The sequence below is a fragment of the Tiliqua scincoides genome, chromosome 3 (assembly GCF_035046505.1).
Source record: "Tiliqua scincoides isolate rTilSci1 chromosome 3, rTilSci1.hap2, whole genome shotgun sequence".
Taxonomy (NCBI): domain Eukaryota; kingdom Metazoa; phylum Chordata; class Lepidosauria; order Squamata; family Scincidae; genus Tiliqua; species Tiliqua scincoides.
The window spans coordinates 204,629,272-204,655,106 of record NC_089823.1 but is presented as its reverse complement, the minus strand read 5'-3'; positions in this window follow the sequence as shown (position 1 = coordinate 204,655,106).

Here is a 25,835-nt window from a genome sequence, read left to right as displayed (position 1 = left end):
TGTTCAGTTATCTGAAAGACCATCCACCAGGAAAGGGGTTGGGTTTGAAAAGAAGGGTGCTAGAGACCTATGACAGAGCATTTGAAAGCATATGGTATTTCATAGCCTTCAGAAATGGTAAGATTTTTAAAAGCACAAAGGCAGAATAGGTATAAGCAGTAGCATTGCTATTGGGGGATGTCATGGTAAGTATTGCAGGCACCTCAATGTGCCATGAAAGCAGCTCTTCCCACTCACCGTCAGAGCCATTCTGCGCTCAGAATAGCTCCAAGAGCGAGTGGGAGGGGCAGTTTACATATTAGGCTGCAGTGTCTGCAATACCATGCTGCCATCTTGTAGCTACACTACTGGCCATAAGGCCATGGGACTGTCCCGTTATTTATCTAGAAGAGGCTAAGGAATTAGAAGACAAGGAGTTGCCTTGTTCCAGGAGTCTTGCACCAGGGATGTGCGGTGCAGGTGTGGCAGGTGAGGCAGACCCACCCTGTCGTGGTCCCTGGAAAAGCACAGCAGCTGTCCTGCCCGCTTACACCTGAGGAGCTCTCCTTATACCTGAGAAAGCTGGTGTAAGGAGAGCCACCTTGGATCGTTGACCACAAAATGCTGTGCCTTACACAAATAATTTATGAGTGTTGACCTTTTTTTTTTTCTTTGTATTTCACGGAAAAAGCCGGTAATGCTGCATTTCTTTGCTGCTGTGATCTTTGTGCTTGTAATTTATACAGTTCATAGCATTTGAAAAGGCTGGAGTGATGGCATCAGGGAAGTCATATTTCTTATTTAAAAAAAGTTTTGCCTGCAGGCAACAAAATGACTGCTGTTCGGTTCCCTAAAAGACCCAATATTAATTTTGTGCATTGAGACAAATTTGCACCCCCATCGCATCTGCATAATTCAGCTTCATTTTTGCCAGTAGTTTTTAGCGACATTTACAGTAGTCCCTGCTGATACATTCAGGAGTGCAGCATGCAGAAGAAAGCCATTCATTTCCTTATTAGACATTCAGCATGGAAGTCGTCGAATCCCACACTGCTTGGAGTTATGCAGATTTTGCTGAAGGTAGCCTTGTGACTCTGAGCAGATGATACAGGTAGTCTAGAGGGTCACAGGATGAATGCGCTTTGTGTAAAAAATGTTTTAATTTAAGCTTTTGAAACCCAGCAGGAAGATAGATTCCTCAAGGACTGTGGCAGTGAGCAATCTCATCACTCCGAAAGTACCCCTTCCTTTTTTAACTAGCAGTTAGAGCCATATGTTAACATTAGTTCTTCAACAAACTGGCCACTTGGAGTTTGCAAATTGAATTCAAAACTTAATGTGCTACAACTTCGGATTTGTAGCTGTTGTGATGGTTGCCAAATTTGGAACAACGCCACTTTTTGATTGCCATTCGGCACATCAGGATGTATTTTTTCTCTCTCTTGTAATAATGACAGAACTGTAAGTTTCTACTCAATTGTGCAATTGTGTTAAGATAAACAAGAGAAAAAAGAACAACATACCAGATGTAGGCAGGCCTGGCTCAACCTGAAGCAATGCCTGAAGTAGCTCGCACATTTTCACTTGTATGAAAAATAATAAGAACATAAAACGAACCTTGTTGGAGCTCACAGCAGTCCACAGGATGCTGTGATGGCACCTGGCCTAAATGTCTTTAAACGGGGATTGGGCAGATTTATGGAGGAAAAGTTCATCATGGGTTCATCAAGTCTATTCATTGCCATTGAGATCGTTTGAACCATACCCAATGCTGACACCAGGTTGCTGGGGGCCATGGGACAAATCCTGCACTAGGCCTTCTGTGGTACCCCCCCCCCCATTTCCTAATGGTACCTGAGATTCTACTTCTGCAACCATTAATTCTGGTTCAGGGGTCAACCCAACCAGATGGACCCTCTGATAGCCGTGGGTCCTCAGCCAGTACCCATCCTCACCAATCCGATGATACCAACCTTCCTCATTAGTAACATACATGAGCACATCCCCTTCACAGCACATTATTCCCCTTTTAATTGTGTGGGTGTCATCTAACCCTCTCCCTCACAGTCAAAATGAAACTTTAATGGGAAGAAGATAGTTGGTGGGGGGAAGGGTTGTGCTATAATGGGGTGGAGGGGTTACATAATATCATCTGAACCACCTCACTGTTTTCATGATTTGCTGCTGCTACTTCAAAACCACTTTTTTCTTATCTTGACTAGGTCTCTTCCTTCCTTGGAATAGTCATGGCCAATTCAGGAATCATGCAGCCAATGAAACAGTGTTTCTTTAATCACATTTGGCTATATGCGGATCATAATGGGGAAAAGGAAGCAGTCTGGTCTGGTTTAGAGGGTATTATTATTATTATTATTATTATTATTATTATTATTATTCAGAAAGCATTGCTCTCAGTCAGTGAGTGAACAATTTGACCCCTTTTAGGCAAGGGAAGAAGGGTTTTCAACATTCCAAACTCCATGCCCCCTTCAAATTAGCATAATTCTAAATCCCATGTATTTTAATATGAACAAAGGCTGTGTAATAAGTGAGCCTTCAAATAGTTTAACTTTGTTCAGATTGCAGTTTCAGTAGTACCAAGCTAAATCAGATCTCAAGAGCTGCCATTTACATTACTTGTTTGTGAGTGCAAGAAAGAAGACGATGGTAAGAGTATATGAAAATATACCATATATATATATATATATATATATATATATATATATATATATATATGGAAAACACAGTAATGTCATCATGAGACCTCTTGAGCCTAGTGTGACCATTGCATTTTCCTTATATCTATATCCACAATTGGTATTATTTTTACCCCTGGGAGATAACTGGTATATTCCCCAGAGGAACAGCTGCATAGTCCAGAACAATACTAGTATTTGTGTGATCGCTAGTCTTTAAATTTTCTGTAAACCCACCAACAAGTTTGGTTTGAACAACTATGTACTATTTTAAAGTAGTATTTGAACTGTGTGTGGATGAGTGTGGTAAATTCCTCCATATTATCAGCTAGTGGTGCCAGGAAGGGACAGGTATGATCACATCCTGCTCATGGCCTTCACTGTGTGGTAACAGGGCCAGTCAAACAGCATCATCTGAATTGGTCCATGACCATTTTTCTTTCATCTGACATTCTTGGTTTCATCCTGTTTTGGTACTGGTTTGTGATCCAGTGCAAATGCAGTAAAAAACATCCTATCCAATGCTGGTGCAGCTGGGCCACCGGCTCCGTGCTCTAGCTATTGTTGGATATGAGCAGTTGAAAGGTCTCCTTGGGGTAAGGGAACATTTGCTCCCTTACCCCTTTTAGCACCCCAGCCTGCTGTATGAGGTTAGTCTGATCTATACCTGCTATTTATTTGGTGCAAGACCAAGTAGCCCTGTGAAGGACTTGCAGCCCAGAACAGGGGTTAGAATATAGTGGATGCCTGCTTCACTGTCCCTGCCTCCCTCCTGGGTCTGAGCTGCCCTCCTCACCCTGAAACACTCCATCCCTGCCTCTGAAATGCCTTTCTGCCTGCCTTCCCTCTGCAGGGTGCAATACTTATCTGTCCCAGTGGCCACTGGGCAGGATGTGGTACCTGAAGGAAGGTGCAGGCCTTCCCACCATTGCCACTTAACTCTCTGGGTGTTGAAAAGTGCTTTCTAGTACTTTAATGACACCCACTGCTGGAGCTAATGACACCCTAGCAGAATGTAGGATTGGGCTGCCCAACAGAGGTAGTAACAAGAGTAACACACCAATCCATCTCTATATTAGCATGGAAAGTAGGATTTTCAAATGAGCAGGCGAAACAACCAACAAATCTGATTGCCATTTTCTTTGCTCACACACAGCAAGTTTCAAAATGTTCAATGTCCCTGTTTTCTGACCTTAGTCAAAAGGATCAATGATTTTATGAGTTCCTTGTTCAGAATTAAAAGAAACTGAAAGCTGAGTAATCGCTCTTTTATTTTGGCCAATCTTTTCTATTGTACGGAAGAAAAGCACAGTCTCCGTGTTTTTATTTCAAGAGATAAAACGTGTAAAATAGCCTCCTTACTTATTTATCTCTCTTTCTCTCTCTAGATATGAATTTTGTTTTTTGAATAGTCACTGCTTTAATTACTTGAAAAATAAAAGACCTCTTGGCAGAGAAAGCTGGCAATTCATTTTAAATGGCTATTTATTTAAAACATCTTTTAATGTATGAATCTGCAGTACAGCCTCCAGAGTAGCTTGAATCACAAGCAGAAAGGCTTAGCTAATGCCCCATTCCTTTACTGAGTTTTAAGACTCCTACCCGTATGACTATTGAATTTGGCTCCGTGTAGCTCTTTTCATACTCCATATATCTCAGAGCCCTTTATAAAATAATGAGTAGTTTCTAGTAGTACAGCAACCGTACAGGCAAGCAGGGCGGCCATTATTCATCCCGCAGTAGCTCATGCACACTGTCGACTCAGTCATTAGAAACAGTGTTTTTCTCTGAAGCAGAGTCCTGGCCTAGACAACAAGCTTATTCCCTTTCCCCAGCTGGAAATTGCAAGGCAATCTCTAACTTTCACCTCAGCAGTGAGAAAATTTGTCTCTACCACCCAGCCATAATTCGCACAAGACAAACTTTATTAATTTAACACTTTTGTGATATCCACTGGAAGGGAGGAGGACGAATTGCTCTAATGCAGTGGTTCCCAACCCTTTTCACTTGTATACCACTTGGCAGTCCAGTTCCATAAATTATACCCTTCATACTAGCAAAATATTCACAATGAATACAGTTGTAACTGTAAATAAATGACCCAATAAACGGGATTAAAAAGCCAGTTTTCAACCACTGATCCACATCCAATACATGAATTGAAAAATTCAGTTAAAATGAGGCAAAGAGGACCATTCATAGAGAAGACCTGGAAGAACTCACTGAACACTGCTCACCGGGCTGACTGAGGTGCCCTTCTTATATATACACTGGTACCGGTATGACAGCACTCAAACTTTCACAAAGCAAAGGAGAGTGAGAGTTGAGCAATACCACAGGTCTGAAGTAAGCTTTTTAGAAAGTATTTCAAGCTGAAATTAATGGCACTTACTTCTGAGTAATCAAATAAACTTTACCCTTGACGATGAATTTCTTACACAACATTAAAATGGCTTTGCTTCTTTAGTTTTCTTTTTTGTACAGATTGCTTCCAAGAATGACTTGGTTCCATTCAGTAACTCATGGGAAATTTGGTTCCTGCTATACTTACTTAGTAAAATTCCTTTTAAGTCAACTGCTCCGTGCTCAAGTCAGTGCACAGCAATAAAATAAGAACAACAATAAAATGCTTGAAGTCAAAATCCATTGTAGATTACTATTAAAACAAGGAAGAGTAGGAGTAGGAGGAGCGTATTCTTTGTATGTCTTCAGTATTTTCTTGTCCCCCAGAATCTCCAGAGACCTAAACAGTGGCTATGTTACAACAAAGCACATGCAGCATTCTTGGTACAGTTGAGACTATATTCAGATAAATGAATACGCAGCAGCAAAGTTCCAATTATAATAAGACGAGAAAAGAAAAGATTCAGAAGCTCCCATGTTGCATTTCAGTGATGTTGCCACTAAATGAAGCCTTGAATGGTGCATTTGCTTGTAAGAGTTAAGCCTGTGCTAGGTCTTTTTTTAGCCACAGAGACTTATGCAAATGAAAAAGGGCGGCTGCTGGAAGTGTCCCAATTCCCATCTGCCTACTTGCCTCAGAAAATCCTTTGAACAAACAATTGAGATAAAATCTGTCATTGTAACAAGATTAGCCATTGGCTGCGTTCACCGGCCTGTTGGGATACCTCTATTGCCTTACAATCTGTTATCTCCACGAACCTTCCTTGGCTTTCAAATCTGTTCCTTGTACTTACTAAAGTTGCTAGGTAATTACTACTTTTATCCCTATTTAAGCAAGCTGATTATATAAATGTTCGACACTGGTAGGTCCTGGCATAATCTTAATCCGGTGACTTTGCTTTATGCTTGCCTACTAATGTGGAAGAGCCAAAATGTGCAGTGTGGGATATTTTCCATCCTAGTGGCTCAAGGGACATACAAAGGACGCCACACACAGACACGCAAAGTGAAGAAACTCAAAGGCTGAGACATGTGAGCCATTCTCAATTGTACTGATGCACTGCAGGTGCCAGGAAAAGAAGAACAAAAAGGAGGGGAGCATGAGAGAGAGAGAGAGAGAGAGAGAGAGAGAGAGAGAGAGAGAGAGAGAGAGAGAGAGAGAGATCCTACATGTCAAAAATTGCCAAGTGTCTCATGCTTTTCATTTCCTTGATCATTTGGTCATTTTATAGGGGAAGCTTTTTTTTTCAGGGTAATTTTCCTTGCAAGAAAAAGAGTATGGGAGACATGGTATTTTTATATTTATTTGTAAAGGTTGAGCATGGAGAATGAGGCAAGCAATCAAGAAGACATTAGTATATTTTAAAGCAGTGACGGTCTCCTAAAAGCAAACAGTATGCTCCTGGAGGACCCCCACAACTTTCCAACTATCTTTTTAAAAAACGGTGTTTTTTTTCTTCCCCTTCCTTTACTAGTTGCATTCTGACTGTCTGACCTGTTTCTCAACAGTCCCCACTAACAGTCCCCACAGTCTCCACTAACACTCATACTTGTCTAGATACAGCATGAAGGCTCTGTTCATAGAAGGCATATGAAAACTGCACTGTCAGCACTCAGAATCCTTTTACCAGAAAGGAAGTAGTTGGCACCCTGCTACCCTTATAAAAACGGTGTGAATACTGCATGATGTCATTCTGTGATGAACACACAGCATAGAGAAGCCATTCGGTCAGCAGTTCTATCATCATATTATCTAATAGTTCACCAGGAGTAGATCCCGATTTCAGGTGCAGCTTACTTTATTTACTACGTGTCTTCTCCCAGAACAGGGTGCAGGAACTTCCTTCTAGCCCTACCCTTTGTGAGACAGTTTGATAACTGAGAACGCAGTTCTAAGCAGTCGTTGAGCCGGTACAAGACAAGCTGGCCTGGGAGGGTCACAAATGTTCCATAATGCACATTTGCGTCTGCGCAAGTCGGCTGGGCTGGCACGGGAACACGTGCCAGCTGATGGAGGCCAGATCCAGCCTCCGCGCTGACTGGGTTCGTACCAGTGAGTTCGCACCGGCTTTTCCAGGCTGGCGCAAAGGTCTGGGGGACAGGTGGAGGATGGGGAGGAGGTGGGGAGGAGGCATTTCAGGGCAGAGGGAGGGAGCGCAGGGAGCAGGAGGCAGGGCTAGAATCTAGCAGTTATGGATCCTAGCCCCGTTCCCAGGCGGCGTAGAGCAACTGCTCAGTTCTTCTCGGATCTGTGCCTCTTGCGGTGATGCAGATCTGAGTAGATCCATTGGAGCCACTGCGGCTCTCCCAAGGTAAGGGGAATTTTTCCCCCTTGCCTTGGGTTGTGTCTCCAGTTGGGCTGAGGCCACAATCATTCCCTGGCACAGCAGAAGGCTCAGTTGCAGCAGTGCCACCTCAACCACCAAGAGCCAAGGGCACTTGTGCAGCTTGGTGGCACCTTGACATCAGCCACACTGGAACTACCTGTCACACTGAGGGTGGTGGCTTGATCCCTAGATTTGGGACAAGGAGTCGCGTAACTGGCACAGCAAGGGCAGCTCTGGATGAGAAGGGCTCTAGACAGGGGAGGACAATGAGGCCATCTATGGGGCCTACTTCAGCCAGCCCCTGGCATAAGGAGCCCCGAGCCTGTGATGAGGAGCTGGCTAGGAAGAGGCCAGGAATTGTGGAGCTGAAGAGAGGAGCCCACCCAGTTAAGAACATAAGAACAGCTGCACTGGATCAGGCCATAGGCCCATCTAGTCCAGCTTCCTGACTGTGGAGTTTCCTCAGCAGTGCTGTGTCTCACTGAGGGACTTTGGTGAGGGACTGTGAGGGGTTGCCCTTGGGCTGGGTCGCAGCTCCCCCCAAGGAAGAAGTCATGCCAGCCAAGTCAGCCAGGGTGTGGATAACCCCCTCCCCACCTGACACTGAGATGTTTCAGGTATTGAAGGCAGCATGTGATGTGGGAAGGTGAGCTCAGGGCAGGGCCAGGGTAAGAACCACTCAAAGAGATTGTGGGTTGGGCACTATCCCACCCTGCCCTGCAGGGTGATCATCTGAACCAGGCTACTGACTCAGATTCTTGAGTCTATCTAGTCCAGCATTATCTACTCAGGCTAGTGGTAGGTCTCCATGGTCTTGGACCAGAGAAAGGCCTTTCACAGTTTTGTTTGAGATTCTATGCTTTTTTAAAGTGATGGTTGAACCTGAGCCCTTTGGCATGCAAAGCAAATATTCTGCCTACATGGAGCTCTGAAACATAACTTTTGAAATGCTCGTAAGATATATAGACCTGCATCAGTTCTTTTGCTAGGTCAGTGTTCTCCGACCTCCATCTTGTGTCCCCAATGGGGTTCCAAAGCTTCTGCTGGGGGTCAGGGCAACCTTTCAAAGGCTGTGCAAAAGAGGGCTTGGATCCCAACCAATAGTGGTACTGTCTTAACAAAACTGTGTTCTTGATATAATCCTTGATAGCCTCTTCTTGCTGTCTTGCCTGCAGCTCCTAAGGCAGGCCCTGCTCAGGCTACTACCTAACAGGGTTGTTGTTGTGAGTCGGAGAGGCTCAGCCAGAAGGGGGAGTGCAAAGAAGTGGCCGCTCCAAGAGGCGACTGCTGCCATCTTGGCCTGAAGCTCTGCTGCACCCCCACATGACACTTTCACATATAACCCAGAGCATCCCACCCTTCACACTAGGTACACCACTGGGTCTCCATGACCTTGCCCTATGTTTCTCATAACCCTAATTTCCAAATCATAATTTGGATTCTCTTTATACAATCGCAGCTTTTAGCGGTGTCACAGAACTTTGTATTTCCTGACTTGGAAATATGATCAGTAAGTCATATGTTTGTCATATGTTTGTCTCCCTCCCTGTCTAAGGAGACATTTGCCTCCAAATGTCCTTGTTTTTCCTCTGAAGCTCTTCAGTACCCACTCTTTGGTTCCTGGCATGTTGCTGTGGCAGCAAATCAGGCACAAGCTAAGCTGGTAAATCACCATGACAAGCAAAATGCACTTCTGAATGGCCTTCCAAAGATGCTTTCCACAATGTACTGTTTGCCAGCCACCAAGCTTGCGACAGAAACAATCTAAGCACTCTGAAATGGAGTGTATTTCAATCTCTCAAGTTTTGTCAGAATTAACAGAATACAAATGCCTTCTTCATGCCAAATGATAGAAGATTATCCTCATTAGATTGTAGGGCTCCTGTTCTGCCTGTAAACCTCCACTTCAGCTCTGCAAAATTCTTTCAGCAACCTCTCTGGAAAGGCAGTCATGGAACCAATTTAGCTCATGGTGTTAGAAATCCAATGCAGCCTTAGGATAGAAAGAATGGGTAGAGAAGTATCTCCTTCATGTAGGAATACACGAAATTATCAGTCCTCTCTCTCTCTCTCTCTCTCTCTCTCTCTCTCTCTCTCTCTCTCTCTCTCTCTCTCTCAATCATATTTTACATTCATGGACAAAGAACTCCACACAGAATCTGCAGGAGAACAGTGTACAAACCAGTGCATTGTTCTCTATTCCATCTGAAGTCTCATTTCAAAAATTAGCTCTCCATTTTCTTGAACATACACAAACCCCATATCCCGATGACAGTCTGGCTTGAAGCAGAAAGATTAAGTTCTTTCTAGTTCTATGTAACCCTCCAGGGAATGATTGCCCTGCCTATTAGATCAGATTAGATTTTGAGATTTATAACCTTCCCTGTTCATACAGGCTCCAAGAAGATAACTTTATAAGAACAAGATACCGACATAATATATTTGGAAACATTATTTGAAAAAGAAATCACATGTACTAAAAATGAAAATAAATTTCTCTTGCGTAGACCCAATTTCCTGCCTCTAACACAGGGGAGCTCAGTCCCATGAAGAGTCCCTTGCATCCATCAAGTTGATGTATTCCTATATTTTAGGAGGGCAATAGTTGTCCCAGAGCACATACCCAGTATGCGTCCCCGTGCAGAGAAAGATTCCCAAACAAACCTCTGCTCTCCTTCTCCAAACAAGGAACTTCTTGCCCCCCCCTCTCAAGTATAGTTCCCTTGTCCACTACACCAGGAAGGGTTTAATATTTTCAGTGTATCATTTCACTACAATATCATTTCACTACATTTTTTTAAAAAAAAAGAACGTGCTTGGAACGAATTGCTACAAAGGGAAAACAAAATCCTTTTTGCCTCTGAAGGCAATACACTGATAGGCGCAATCCTATTCTGGCACTGCGCTGCCCCACCGGTGCTGTATCCACAGATCCAGCTACAGGTGGAGGTAAGTATGCCACCAAGTGGTGCAGGGGCAGAGGGAGGGTGGTGGGGAGAAAGAGAGGGACTGTTGTGGAACGGAGAAGGTGAAATGGGGTGGATCGGGCCTGGGACGGGTCAGGATCTGCAGAGTGGGTCTCTAATCCCTACCTGGGCCTTGAGGCGAGCAACAGCTGGCGCAGATCTGAGGAGCCCCATAAGGCAGGCTGGGGCTTTACCCAGCATAAAGGGGGAGTAGATCTCCAGCCTCCTCCTAACCTGGGCTGTGAAATGTGTTGGGTGTACTACATCTTTTCACTTTGAAGGAAGCATCATTTTAAAACTCTGTTTGAAATAATAATTTGTTTTAAAGAATTGGCAGCCCAATCCTATCCAAGTTCCCCTGCACCAATGCAGTGGTGCCAGTGCATCCTGTGAGGGAATTTTGAATCCTGGAGCTCTCTGCAGGGTAAGGAGTCATTTGTCTCCTTGTTCTGAGGAAAGCCCTAGCAGCCACAATGGGGCAAGTCGGACCTACGCCTGCTAAATAGCTGGTGCTAGTCTGCGTTGCCCAATGTCAGTGGATCAGGTCCAGGAAGGGGGTAGGATGCGTCACTGCTATCACTGTGCTGATGGGCCTGCATAAGCTCAACAGAAGCCAAAACTCAACTGGGAAGCTGCTACAGAAGGAAAGGGCGACGGCAGCCATGTTGCAAAGCCACTGCTGCACTTCACTGAACGCAGAAATGATGTCACTGCCTCAGGCAGTGTGTCCCTGGACACACCTTCGCAGGCACTTCCTTTAATGCACTAAACAGGTGCAGTATTTGAATAGGCCTTGTCTCAAGCCACCTGGTGAATTCATGGGAATGGCAAGATGTGACAGAGGAATTTCTTTGTTTCTAATCTTCCAGAGTACTCTGGGAAAGAGCACTTTGGCGAGAGCCACTGTGGATAGTATTATGATAGTATTAGATAGCAGTAGATAGGAGGATAGTATTATGGTGGTGATGAACTTAGACCTGGAGGATCCAGGTTCAAATCCTGCTCAACCACACAGCTTCCTGAGTAACCTTGGGCTAGTCAGTATCTCTCAACCTCACCTACCTCACAGGATTGTTGTGAGGACAAAAAGAAGGGAAGGAGCCATGTACAACACTTTGAGCTTGTTGGAGAAAGTGCAGTATAAAATAGATGGGAAAAATACAGGTGTGCACCACTTAATAAAAGTGTATAAAATAAATACAGGTGTACACCACTTAATGACAGGGATACGTTCTCCTATACCCCTTGTTATGCAATTAGTGAACATTAAGTGAACATTAAGTGAACATTCAGTCCAATCAATTGTCTTTGTTATGTGAACAGACACTCCCCACCTGACAGCAGCTGGCTGCACAGGTTACTGGAGATAAATTGCCTCTTCTTTGCATTAAGAGCCTCTCTGTTGTGTAAACAAACATTCTGCTGCAGGCCGTGGGAGACACAATTGCCCATTAAGAGCATCTTTATTGTGCTTTGCCCACCGTCGTATATGTGGTCCGTTGTTAAGCGAACAGTTGCTAAGCGGCATACGCCTGTATTCTCCTCACTACAGTAGCTCTAAACTTACTATACAGGCATACATCATTTAATGACCTTCTGTGGACCACATATGCAGAAGTGATCAAAGCACAACAAAGATGCTTTTTTCTTAATGAGGCAATCAAGTCTCCAGTAGCCTGTGCAGCAAGTGCCTGTTTACACAGTAGAGGTTCTGAATGAGGCAGTCAGGTCTCCCATAGCCTGCAGCACAGTGTCAGTTCACACAAGAAAGAAGAGGCTCTTAATGCCTCTTAATAAGGCAATTGGTCTCCAGTATCCTGCACAGGGAGTGTCTGTTTACACAACAAAGGGACTAGATGGGGCTGAATGTAATGACCTAGGGCACAATACTAACCAATTTCCCTGCACTGACTTAGCTGCAATGCAGACCCAAGGCATAGTAACAAACATATCCTTATCTAGAAGAGGGCCCCTTGACTTGCCTCCCTACTGCAGGATGTAGAGCATACCACATCGGTACAGCTATGTCAGTGCTGGAAAGTTGGTTAGGATTGCGCCCCTAATCGCATAACAACAGGAATCTGAAAACCTATTCCTGACTTTGAGTCATGCACACCTGTATCCGAATTTGTGGCAGGGGCAAGCTCACACTGAATAGACCCTCTGATGTGCCACCATATGGAAGTTGCTTTCTCAGAGTCCCATTAGTGTTTCTTTCAAACCTGTTGAGGTCAGGGACAAGGTTTCAGATCTGGTCGCCCCCCCCCCCCCAAAAAAAAAAAAATACTTATGTCCTCTCCCACTATGCTATGGACTGTTCCCAAAAGGCATGGTTGCTCTTTCACAAGGCCTCGTGGTGCCTCCTGTGTTTCCATTCTCCATCCTGAGTTTTACACTGGCAAGTTAAAAACCTAAATAAAGACTATCAAATCTCAGATGGAATCCTTCTCAGTAGATGCAATGCCCAACACAGCCATCATGAAAAGATAAGAGACATTAATGGAAATCCCAGCATCCTCTGTTTCTGAATGCATGTTTCGTACAAGAAAGAATGGAGCCTTTCTTTCTAACTGGGCGGTATACGTATACATACCAACTGATTAATGCTAGCCTTGGATTCCTACCAGGAGCTACTAAACTCAATAGAAAAAAAAAATTACCACTGGAGGGAAGGTATGTACAGAAAGCAGATCAAATGACCCCTTGCGAGGTAATACCATCTGCAAAATACAGAAGAGATACATTTCACCAACCAGGGATATTTGCAATGACAGGTTCTATTATTTCTACCTAGAAGAGACTTACATTAGTTGAGCATGTTTCAATGGTTTTCTAAAAACAGGCAAATCTCTGGTGAAGGAGTAGGAGAAATATGGACCAATTTTCAACATGGCCATCAGTTATTTCTTTTCTGACCTTAGAGCTAGTGACTCAGAGATGTTTGGCACACTCTTTTCCCCCTTCTGCAAACAAGCCCTAAAGCATGTTGCAACTGCACGGGTTCCAGGCCCACTGGCAGGAAGGCTTGTGCCATCCCGCTGGTATGAGCGCAGGGAGCAGAGCACACCAGAGCAGGTAAATTCCCACTGGGCAGTGCAAGGGCAGTGGAAGGGATGGAAAGGAGTGGAACAGGACAGGGCAGGGTGGCAGTGGGGCGGGGAATGGGTGGATTGGGACTGGGGACAGGATTGGCGGTGTTGGCACGCACTGTATCCCATCCCTTTCTAGGACCTGATCTGCTGACACGGGGCAATGCGGACTTGCAACAGCAATTTTTTCAGGCCTGAGTTGCCCCATTGAGGCTGCTGGAGCTTACTCCAGGGGAAGGGAATAAATGTCCCTTACCCTAAAGAGATCTCCAGCAGCTGAAATTCCCCTGCAGGATGCAGTGGATGTCATGCTGGCATCATGGCATCGGTGTGGGGAATTTAGTTCAGACTGGGCTGTGAGCTGCAAATTTGGACTTATCTGGCTCATGGGACTTCCCATGGCCCCTGCCCTATGGCGACCTTGGGCAAGCCACTTCCTTTTGTCCACCACTGCAATGTGGGGATCATAATATTTACTGACCTTACAGTGTTGTTGTAAGGATTGTATCAAGAAAATAAATAATAATAATAATATTGGTGAAGCAATGCAACATTTGCAAAATGCTACACAAATGCAATATTGTATTAATTTGTGAGAAGATGATTATGGCCGAAACAAATGCAATGCAAAAAAAAAATGTCTTATGCATGCAATACAAAATATTGCAATATAAGTTCAACACAAAGGCAAAGACTTTAATAAGCCTTTTTATTTGTAAGAAAATAGTTATGGCTGAAATCTTCAGCCTCTCATACTGGACAGTTCTCTATCATTTTGTCCCATCCCCCCCAACTTTCACACTGACACTGCCTTTGGATATGTGACTTATGGTGTGATGTTAGGACGAATCAGGTTTTTCTGCTATGCACTTCTGGCTAGCTACTAAGAAAATCAAGTCTCAATGCCAGGTATCAACATAGTCCTCATTTTTTCCACACACAGATGAAGTCATTAGATTTGAGTTCCATGACGGAAGAATGGCAGGATATAATGTCATTAAAAAATCAATACATATGCAGAGGTACTCTTTTAATACAGCAGAGACCATACACAAGTCATGACCTGTTGAGCTGAACACAGGCCACTAGCCACTTGTACGGCAGCTTTCTGAACTTTAAACCTGTGCTTCACTTTTTACTGCTTCTCTGGGATTGCAAAAACAGAGGGTGGGCTTCAAGCACAAAGCCGGACATGATAGATGTCTGGTGGGTTGCGGATCAGAATTTCTGCAGCCTGATAGAACACAATTTGATGCTCAGCTGCTCAGAGATGACTCTGGATTTTCGGAAATCATCAGACAATTAAACAACAAGGAGCTTGAATCACTCATAGATTCATTTAGGTTGAAACTTTTAAATGGATTCTGAAGGTCATGGCTTAAATAGAGGAGCTATATTTTCTGTTTTGGTCTGGTTTTAATTTGGGTAATGTTCCCACTAAATATAGCTATTTATGACATTTGTTAAAAGCCTATATTGCTAATTTAACTTAAAAAAAATCTAATGGAGTTGTATTGGAAGTTTTCCATAAAATTAATGTTCCAGACTTAATGGATGTCTAAGGTATCATTATTAACGGGAATATTCCATAAACCAAAATCAGACCTTTTGAATTGGTGATGTGATACAGTTAGATCGGAACTTATTTAAAACTGGACATGAGCCAAAGTACCTAAGAATTCAATTTAAACACCTTATGGAGGTTAATGCTTTAACAGTATTTACTTTAATTAGTACTTTATTAAATGCCCAACTTCACTAGCATGTTGGAGAGAAATACCAGCCAACCAGTGGGTAAAAAGAGTTCCTTAGAGGTGAGCCCACTTTAATTGTCTCTCCCATCCTGCCCAGTGTTGCACATTTCCTATGTTGTTTTTGGGGCTGCATTACTTTGGGTAACATTATTTTAGCAACTGTTAAATTACTGGGCATTAGAACCAAATGTGCCATATCCATGCTCATGGGGGGAAAAAAATTGAAAAAGCCTCAGAAGCTATCCAAAGTGGCTAGACAAAGAGAAGAGAGCAATCTGTTCTCAGCTACATGTATTTCTAGACATCCTACAGTTAGCCTAATAGCTTTAATGATGGTGAGCAGTTTGCACTACAAATTAATAAACTGTCCAAGGAGTTCCCAACTTCATTAATTCTGAACCTACCCTTTTCCAGAATATCCAGTCATTTGTCTTCCTGACTCTCCAGGATTTTGCACTCATGCAAGGATGCAACACTCCTAATAGACTGAATGAATATTGGAGCTGGAACTGAAGTCCACATAAAACTGGGAAGCCAAAAAGTTGAAAGCTCTAAATCTGTTAGCTACAGAGGTCTTGAACTGTAGTTAGCAGGGTGTTTCATGAAAATGCTGTGAGTTCCTTGAACTGTAACCTTGTTTTCAGACCATCTTTCTTCTTTTAAAATCCATGTGCCGCTTTTAACTTCCTCTCTGAAGGGGCTCGTCTGTCTAAAAAGAAGGTGCTTGAGGGCATATAAAATTATGCAAGGGGTGGATAGAGGGAAGTTCTTTTCCTTCTCGCACAACACCAGAACCAGGACACAACCACTAAAATTGACTGATAGGACAGTTAGAACAGTCAAAAGAAAATATTTCTTAACCCAATGGGTAATTAGTCTGTGGAACTCCCTGTCACAGGATATGGTAATGACACCTGACCTAGATGCCTTTAAAAAGGGATTGGTCAGACTTTATGGAGGAAATAACTCTCACAGGTTACAAGCCATGATGACTATATGCAACCTCCGGGCTTTAAAGATAGCCTATCTCTGAATGCCAGATGCAAGGGAGTGGCAACAGGATACAGGTGTCTTGCCAATGCGCTCCCAGAGGCATTTGGTGGACTACTGTGAGATTCAGGAAGCTGGACTAGATGGGCCCTTGCCCTAATCCAGCAATATTTTTATGTTTCTCTTCCTCCTTCCAAATCATGAGCAAACAGACACATTCTGTGTGAAGTATCTCTTCCAGAACGGCATCAGGGATCAGCCAGGTTATGCCAAGAGCCCAGGCCCATCAAACGGCCCACACAGCTAGGGTGACCTGAATCTTCAATACCTGTGCTAGTAATAGTGTCCAATGCATGATCAGAGTTCAAGCAGTTCTGCCCGGGTTCAGCAGTTGCTGCTCCAGCTAGTGTTGGGCTTTTCCAGGGCCCTCAGCAATTTGGTGCTGACATTGATCACACATTGTATCTGCTTTGTTCCTTAAGAGCTCTCTACCTGCATGGTGTGTAGTATGTTTCTCCGCCCTCCCAAATGTTTTCAGACTGCTTTCTTAGTTCAGATAAGTCAGCAGTGGCCAGTAAGGGGCTACATAAGGCAGTGGGCAAGCCCTAGTTCTATCACAGTCCTTCCTGGTAGCATCTTGCACTTTTGCCCAATCTACCTTCCCTCCAGAATAGTGCTCTGTCAACTCCCCCCCACCCCCCACCACTGCAAGCACCACATTTGCAAGCTGCACTTCTTCCAGGATCAGATGATAAGTGTGGGAGGACACACAGTTCATTATACGGTCATTCCTGCAGCAAGGGAGAGGCTTCTCCAGTTGTTACTGCCCCCAGTTTCTCCTCTGTCCTGTGCTTTCCTTGCCAGGGATGTATTCAAAAGGGGAGCAGGGGGAAAGCAGAGCTCCAGGATGTCTCCTACAACAGAAGCAGTGACATCATCAGCAGGAGCTTCAGCATTAGAGGAGCCTTTGACATTTTTTTTTTCCAGAAGGGACAGCCACAAAGAAGCAACAAACTCAACATCAGGCAAACTGAGAAATTTACCTAGGTGCATATATTAATATTTAGGCCATCATCTTTCCCAAGGGCTGCTGTGAGATAGTATGTAGCTCAAGTTATATCAGGGTTACAGACCTATGTAAGTTTACTTGGGAGTAAAGGACTGAGGCTCCTGGAGCTTCCTAGTGCCCGCTGAATACAGCGATAGCCGCTTTGGCTTTGCTGTTCCAGCCAGGAAACATTGGACTGGGGTGCCGGACCCTTTGTGTTCAATGAGACTTTGTCATCTTGCAAAAGTTTGCAGTCCTTTGAGAGATAGTATTTCTGTGATTAATCATCTTAAAATGCATTATTAGAATTAAGTATTTTGCTGTAATAGACCCATTTACAATTTGCCATCTCCAAAGTAACTGCCAGCTTTTACAAGAAGAAAATTGCTAAACTGTATTTGCAGTAGAAAACAACACACTCCCTTATATAAAGCCCACAAGGAAGTATAGGAATATATCTGTATGTTGTATTTGATCATTCAATCACTTCTTTGTAAGATATTTTTTCCACATAAATTCTTATTGCCAACTTGGTTGGAGATCAAAAAGAGCCAGTGCCTTGTGGGATATATTTCTCCCTCAATTTCTGAACAAGCATCATACTCCATTAATGAAAATTATATCTTGGAGTTACGGTTTCTAACCATATAAGAAAACTGCTCTTTCTAAGAGGAGGAATCTAAGCCATCAGACTATGATGAAACCAACATTTGAATAGATCTGTCAAGACAAAGGAATCAAATCTCAGTATTTTTTTTTTTTAATTCCCTTTTTTTTCCTTTGGACCTTCCCATTCAAAATTTTACTGAATACAAGAGATGAAAAATATTCATCCAAATACTTGTCTCTAAAAGAGTTTCTCTGAAACTTGAGACAAGACAGGCACGTGAATGGGGCCCAATTCATTGAAAGAGATTGCCAGGATTCTATTAAGTTGGGCAACACTGTACTAAATATATAGTTGGCAACCAGCAGCCACATGTCACAGATTTTAATTAAAATCAAAGCTATCCAAGTCTTAAAATACCTGAACATATGGGCCAGCAGAGCAATTCAGTACATTGGCAAGGATGTTAATGACTTCTTTCTAGGCACAGTGGAATAGAGCCAATATTTTTTACACAAGATGCTTCTTGAAAGGATTTCCCATTGGCTGTGTGTCTGCAAGTTCCAAGCAGGACTTCACAATTCCAATCTGTCAGGCTGACGGTGCTTCTGTAGAAAGAGACCAGTGAAGGATTCCTTGTTCCAAACTGCCCTTATACCAACCATCATATGTTAATTCGGTACTCTATCTTAACACAGAGTTATGTGTATTCTCAATTTCAGAAGACAAGCAGCAAACTGAAGTGGCACATATGTAGCCCATGTACCCTCAAAGAATCTCAAGATAGTATATAATAATCATTGGTTCTACACCACATGCAAACATCTGCTGAAGTTTAGCTGATAAGCACATGCCAGTGGCAGATCTCCTGGGTTATAGATCTCACTCCACCCAAAGGTTCATAAATTCGATCTCTCCTAGTCGTCACACATACACTGTGAAAGTGCAACTGTTCCACCTGACCATTAAGGTAGGTTGAGTTAAGCTCTGTTAACACAGATCAGGTGTTTTCATGCTAGTTTTTTTTTTTCCTGCTGTACTTGTTCTATTGATATTCTTGATTTAATTGTATGGAATCTTTTGTTTGTTTTTGTTTTCAGTCTTTTCTGGTTGTTTTGGGGCCACAAGGCAGAGAGTGGCTTAATCTGAAAATAAAACGAATGTTAATACATTTTTATTATTAATAAGCTAGTAATTATTAAGTTTATTATTAAGTTATATTAATAAGTTATTAATAAGAGTCTACCTATTACTAAAGGTGTTTGAAAATGGTGTTATTTATTTTGCTCAGAAGTAAATCCATTGTGTTCGATAAAACTAAGGGCCCAATCCTATCCAACTTTCCAGCACCGGTGCAGCCGCAATGCAGCCCCACTGTAAGGGAACAAATGTTCCCATGCCTTGAGGAGGCCTCTGGGACTGTCCCTCCACCACAGGATACAGTGCATGCCCCATTGGCACAGCTACACAGGCCCTGGAAAACTGGATAGGATTGGGCCCTTAAGCTGCAATCCTATCTTACTCACCGGAAAAAAAACACCTCCACCTATTACATGACAACATATATAAGGAAGTGGGATGGGAATTATTATATAATATGTATGTTTTATTCAATACTGAATTATGTTCCATGACATAACTGACTTGGAAAGTTACCTGGTACAAATTCTTTCTGGTTGTAATCATCTTGAAATGAAGTACTGATATAAATATATTTAGCTTTAAAAGAACTGCCTTGCTCACTTGGAAAAATAGGGTCATTCATTTCAAATGAAACTGTTTCTTGTTTGATGATTAGGTTATCCATTCATGGATTCCTATTTCTTCTCCCTAACATGTTGGAAACATGTTAACATATGTATGATAAATATTAAATATTTAACACATTAACATATGTTCCTGACAACATATTAGTTGTGATTAATTAAAACTGATTCAATAAAAATAAACAGATAAGAAATTACAAGTGGGCCCTTGGTATCCACTGATTTGGCAACCACTGATTTCATTCACCAGTACACCGGAATCCACCTTTGAATGCCTTATAACAAAGTAAAAAAGCACCAAAATCCTATTTTCTACCTTCTTACTGTTAAATAATTATAATTTCATTCCCTTAGATTCAACTATTCATCCCCTCTAGTGGCTGAATGCAGTATAGCATCTATACCAATGCATTCTGGGCTGACAATGGAGGCACAGGAGACCTGGAAGTGGGTCTCTAAAGTTAATTTTTTTCCACTTACTTGGTATCCACTGATTTTTTTTTAATCCACTGGGGGTTCCGGGACGGAATCCTAATGGATAACAAGGCACAACCTGTACTCTATTTCACCCAGTGAAAGAACCCAGGGAACTGGGGTTGTCATGTAAGGATTTTCCCAATATTTTCCCCTCTCCAGGAGTTTCCTTAACTGAGGTGTGATTTAGGTCTCTTCAGCCTTTGACCACCACTATACACAATGCTGAATCTCAGTGGAACACACCATTCAACTAACAGCAGCACAACAGCAGGACTTCATCAAAAGGAAGAATTGATTAGCATAACATCAAGAAGCTGAAGTTTCCCAGGCAGCATGCCTCCTGAAATTCTAGATCTGTAATCGTTTTCTCCCCTCTCTTTCTCCTCACCCACCCTCCGAGGCATCCAAGCACACTCAGCAACATGAAATGCCACCGTCTGCTTCTTTCCCTGGCTATCTGCCTTGCGGTTTGCCGTAAGAAAGGGTGTTTCAGCCCCAGGCTAGGAAATGTAAAGCAGCCTTAAAACTTGGATGCAGGGGTATAATGGCGGTAGAAAAGATATTTCCCTCATATTATAGACACAATATATCTAATCACATAATAGCCAGCGTGTGGTGTTTGGCAGGCATCCCAGAATAAGAGACAGAGCTGATCAATATGAAACATTCAAGAGGAAATGGAGCCAACCAAATGGGATAAGATGGGGATGGGTTCTATCTTAAGTAACAGCTTGGATTTAAATATTGTGAGCACAGGGCTCATTATTCTTGGGCAAATGTACAAGAAGATGTTTCTGCTCGTATCCAGTGTAAATTTCTTAAAGCTAAGTTGACACTACATGCAGTTTTTCATGGAAAAAAACCCTCTATTCTAAATGATTTCCTTGCCAAAATATGGTCTAATTCAGTTTCATTGCCCACACTTGCTCTCCGATTTGGTGGGGTCATCCATGCAACTCAGGAGAAGGATGACAGCACTGAACAAACCTCAAGAAAGTAACTCTTTGTGCCACCTAACGGCCAAGCAAACATGAAACCCTTGAGATTAAAATACACACACACAGCAGCTTCATGCTCTTGTTTTGGCCATAATTGAACTGGGTTTTGGACCCCCTTACTCTGGTCTCTTTTCTTCATTCTAAGGCTGCAATCATACTGACACTTACCTGGATGTAAGCTCCATTGACTATAATGAATCTTACTAATGAGTAAGAATGGGCTCAGACAGCCCATTCCTAACCCCCCCCCCAGTGCCAGGTATAGCAGTGCCGGGTACAGCGGCACAACATCCAGCGGGGCCAGAGAGGCCTCCTGAGGTTTCCTTGGGGGAAGGGGACTTTTGTCCCCTTATGCTGAATAATGTCCCAGCCCCTGCAATGGGGTTACTCAAGTCTGCACCAACAACAGACTTGAGAAACCCTGTGTCGGGCTTTGCAGCCCAGCACAGGGCAAAGGAACCAGCAGAGGAGGACTACATTGGTCCCAACCCCTCCTGGGCCACTCCCTTTCCCCGTTCTCCCCCCCACCCCGGAATGCCTCCTCTCACCCTAAAACCTGCACCACTGCCCAGGAGGTGCTACTTACCATCTGTGGTACCACAGCATCTTCCTCCTGGGGCTGAGGCCCAGTGCTGGCTCTACTTCCTCACTGGGTGCCACAAGCATGCTTCAAAGCATGTCTGTGACATCCAGCTTCACCGGCACCTGAGCCCATATGATTAGGCTCTAACAGCTCAACCCTGAGCTGCGCGTCTCTCAACCAAATGGCTGCCGCTGCATCCTATGGATGCTGGACAGTTGCCAGTGACTCCAGATGTCTCCTAGGGGGAAGGGGACATTTGTCCCCTCCCCCTGGGTAAGGTAAGAATGGGGCTACTGGACTCTGTGCCAGCTATTTAGCTGGTTTAGAGTAAAGCAGCCCTGTGTCAGGCTGGGTGACCCAACTTGTGGCTATAGATCCAATGGAGCTCTGCTCTGTTGGTCCTGCCCCCTTCCTGCCCTGCTCCCTCCCCCTCCTCCCACTCTGCCTTCCCCCACTCCCAAACGCCTCCACCTACACTAACTTACCCATCCACTGCCCAGCACTCGTCCAGAGCTCCGGGCAGCGGTCCTTGTCTGCTGGCCGGTGCTGGTTCAGTGTGGACTCGTGCTGATCCTGCTGTGGTGCAGGACCAGCAGAAACTATCGCAGGCATGCCTTACAGCATGTCTGCAACAGTGCACACGGGCATTGGGTTTGTGTGAGCCCGTCAGGATTGCACTCTAAGTAACCCCCAAGGGAAAAATACAGAAACAGATGCTGCACTTGTCATCGTCCTCCCCTTTTCACATCTAATAGCTGTATCAGGAGTGATGACAGATCAGGGAAAGATCATGAAAAGAATTAACTCCCTCTTTCAGTGTCACTTTTTGATCCCCCCAGGTCTTTTCTGTGCAGCCTTTGGAACAACAACTTAGCCCTCATTCCTAAGAAAGCTCATGCACATGTAACTGAAATCATTGCACATCCTTCTTTTCTTTCCACTGACTTCCATTTCCTTTTCTTTGTTGTTTCTCTTTTGTCCATTTAGAATGTGAACTTCACAAAGTAGGGACCTTCCTCTCAATCTGGGTAAAACACCATGTATATTGATAGTGCCATATTATTATAGGTTGAACATTGTCAGGGGTTGAGCACTTGTCTGACCCCTGCCTTACCTGGCTGCAGGCCAGAAGCAGAACTGCCTGGCCATAGAGCCACCACCACCTCTCCAGCTGACCAGGTAAGATATAGGGCAGCTAGGTGGGAAAGACCGTCCCCCCAGAGCTCACCTGACCTGAGCAGTGAGCAGGGCTGGGTCACCATTAACCACCAAAGAGGAGGGAAGCAGGCCAGGGTCAGGGCCCCTTTAAGCCTAGAGAGGGAGGAAGGGGAGGAGCCGAGGGTGTGGCTGGGGAGGATAAAAGCAGGGAGGCCTGTGATGACAGGCAGTTCTGGATAGGGAAGGCAGGAGGCTGGACCCCTGCCTGAAGACCAAGGGCCTCAGGTCCTGCCTCCAGGGAGGAGGACAAGGGTGTCATAAACCCCTTCCTCCTGGCTTGGTCTGAGGCTTCCCCTGCAAGGAACCCCAGGGAGGTGGACACCCCACCCAGGGGTCCCATGAGACCATCCAGCTGACCCTCGGCACCCTGCCAGATGATGCCCTGAGACCCCCCCTTTTCGGGGCACCCCTCACAACCTTGTCATCCATGGATTTTACATCTGCGGTTTCAACTCAACCTGCATTGAGGGCTGACTTGTACCTTCTGAACATGACCGGAGCACAGCTCTGATTGCATCCAAAGGGTGTTCTGAGGTGCAGAGAGGTGGGCCTCCCCACATCCCTGAGTGCCTGTGGGAGGAGTCTAAGATGCACTTCTGGTTTTTTCCGAAGGCCTGGGTTCTCTTAAAGAAACAAGCTAAGCAGTTTGGGAAGAGGGTGGGGAAAGGGCTGTCTAGGTTGAGACTCATGAGGACAACTGCAGGAAAGGAATTGGGGAAGCAGCATGGATATTACAGGAGCAGAAATGATCACTTCTTATCAACTCCTTACAAATACGGCTGCTGAGTTTAGTGCAATACAGTTCAAAGCTTTATTTATTTAAAGTCACAGGTCACTGTGAATCTCACAGCAAGGCACAGCCAGTCAAACAAGAAGCATACAGCAAAATCCTTTACGCAGTATATATATATATATATATATGAATACTGCAGCTTCTTTTCAGTGCAGAAATAAATTTACACCTTGATCTCATCTTATATAGAACTACCCAATAAAACTTACATGAAGCTATCCTCCAAGCAATGCACAGCAATTCATTCCACCGATTTGTTTCCAATTCCTGTCTTGTTACGGCATACAAAGATGTCCTATAGTTCTCAAATACGATTCAAGACGGATCTGGTTCTAGGGGCATTCTATAAAACGCCATACAGAATATAATGAACATCTTTAACCATCTGCTGACCATACATAGAAAGACACTGATAGCAGTGGTAGCTTAGCCTATTTGCCATCTTAAGTAAGCTGATAGCGTTGTCTGGAATAATATATGTGAATGCTTTTCTCCAGGAATGGGATATCAGTGTTTGAAAATACATTAGCTGGACCTGCTCCACCTTCAGGTGCTGATGTCATGCTGAGAACTGAATGTTATAAATAGACTCCATAGCTGCATGGGACTCTTCCCCTATAATTTGTCTTTTATGTAACATCAACTAATATAGATCAAGTAGACACAAACTGGACATATGCAAGGGAATACAAAAAAAAATTGCAAGTTATGGGCAGCCCAATCCTTAAAGCGACAGTGCTGCTGGGTGTAGCAGCACCAAAGGGGCTACTGCTGCATCCTGTGGTTTCATGGCAGCCACTAGAAATCTCAGGGAAAAGCTCCAAGCCCTGCAATGGGACTTCTCAAGTCTGCTCCAGCTATTTTGCTGGAGCAGACTTGAGAGATTCTATGTGGGGCCTTCAGTTCCTTTCCTTGTCCCATCCTCCTTCTGCCCTCTTCCCCCTCCCCAGAATGCCTCCCCTCCACCCCTGAGGCCATCCCCATCGCTTGGAGCTCTTACCTAGCTCTGGGCAGTGTCTGACCAGTGCTGGGCTCAGCATCAACTGCTGCTGGGTCAGCAGCAGTGCCGACTCGGTGCAGGGTGTCACTGGTATGCTTTATGACATGTTTGCGACATGTAGCTCTGTCTCTGGAGGTCAGGCCCTGCACTGGCCCAGGTCAGGATTGGGCCCCAAATCCTGTTACTTTAGAAATTTAGGAACCATGATTATGCAAAGAAGAAGTCCACTGACTCACGGAATGGTGCTGGCTTACAAAACTAGCCAGCCACAGGATCAGGCTTTAAAATGTTACAGTGATCTCATGTGGACCAGATATGAATGGAGGACCGTAACACTAGAGTGGTGGTAATCAGCACATCCTCAAACACTTTATCAGGCATTACACTAACAGAGCCACAGGTAGAAGGCCATTCTCATCTCCTTAAGCAACGCGTAGCCCCATGGTAGCAACCAAGAGCGACATGCTCCTCCCTCTGGATGTTGCTTGGTGGTAGCAGAGAATTCTGTTTTACATACAAAGGGGATATTTTTTAAAGCCTACTGAATGCCTATTCATTAACGGAGCATATCTCCACAGAAACATTCCAAGGATTATTATAACATATGGATTAATTTGTTTGAGAGGATCTGGGTAAATAAATGACAATTCCAAGAAAAAGCTCCAGTGAGATTAATCAGTGAGTCAAAATGGATGTTTATAACCACAAGATCAAATTAGTTTTCATGTAATTGTCTCAAGATGGAAATAATAATATAAATGCCATTTTATGTGAGAGATACGAAAAATGTAAAACAAACCAGGATGATTTAATTTGAAGGGTTTTTTTGTGTCTGTTGATGATTCTTCTTGAGAGTTTGGGTGGCTGCAAAGTCTTTTTATTGGAGTTGGCTACATACCTAGTATGCCGTTTGATTTCGTTTGATTTTTCTTTCAAACAGAAATGCCCCCCAGGCCCAGGATGCACTGCAAATGGATTTCTTTCGTCAGTTTCAAAAGGGACTTATCCTGCAAGCAGCACTTTCTGTTTCATGATAAAAATGTCAAAAAACTTACACATGCTACCTTTCTATTATCTTCTAAGTTCTAAGGTGCTTTAGAATCACAGGTCTTATTGATATGTTATATGTCAATAATAGCAT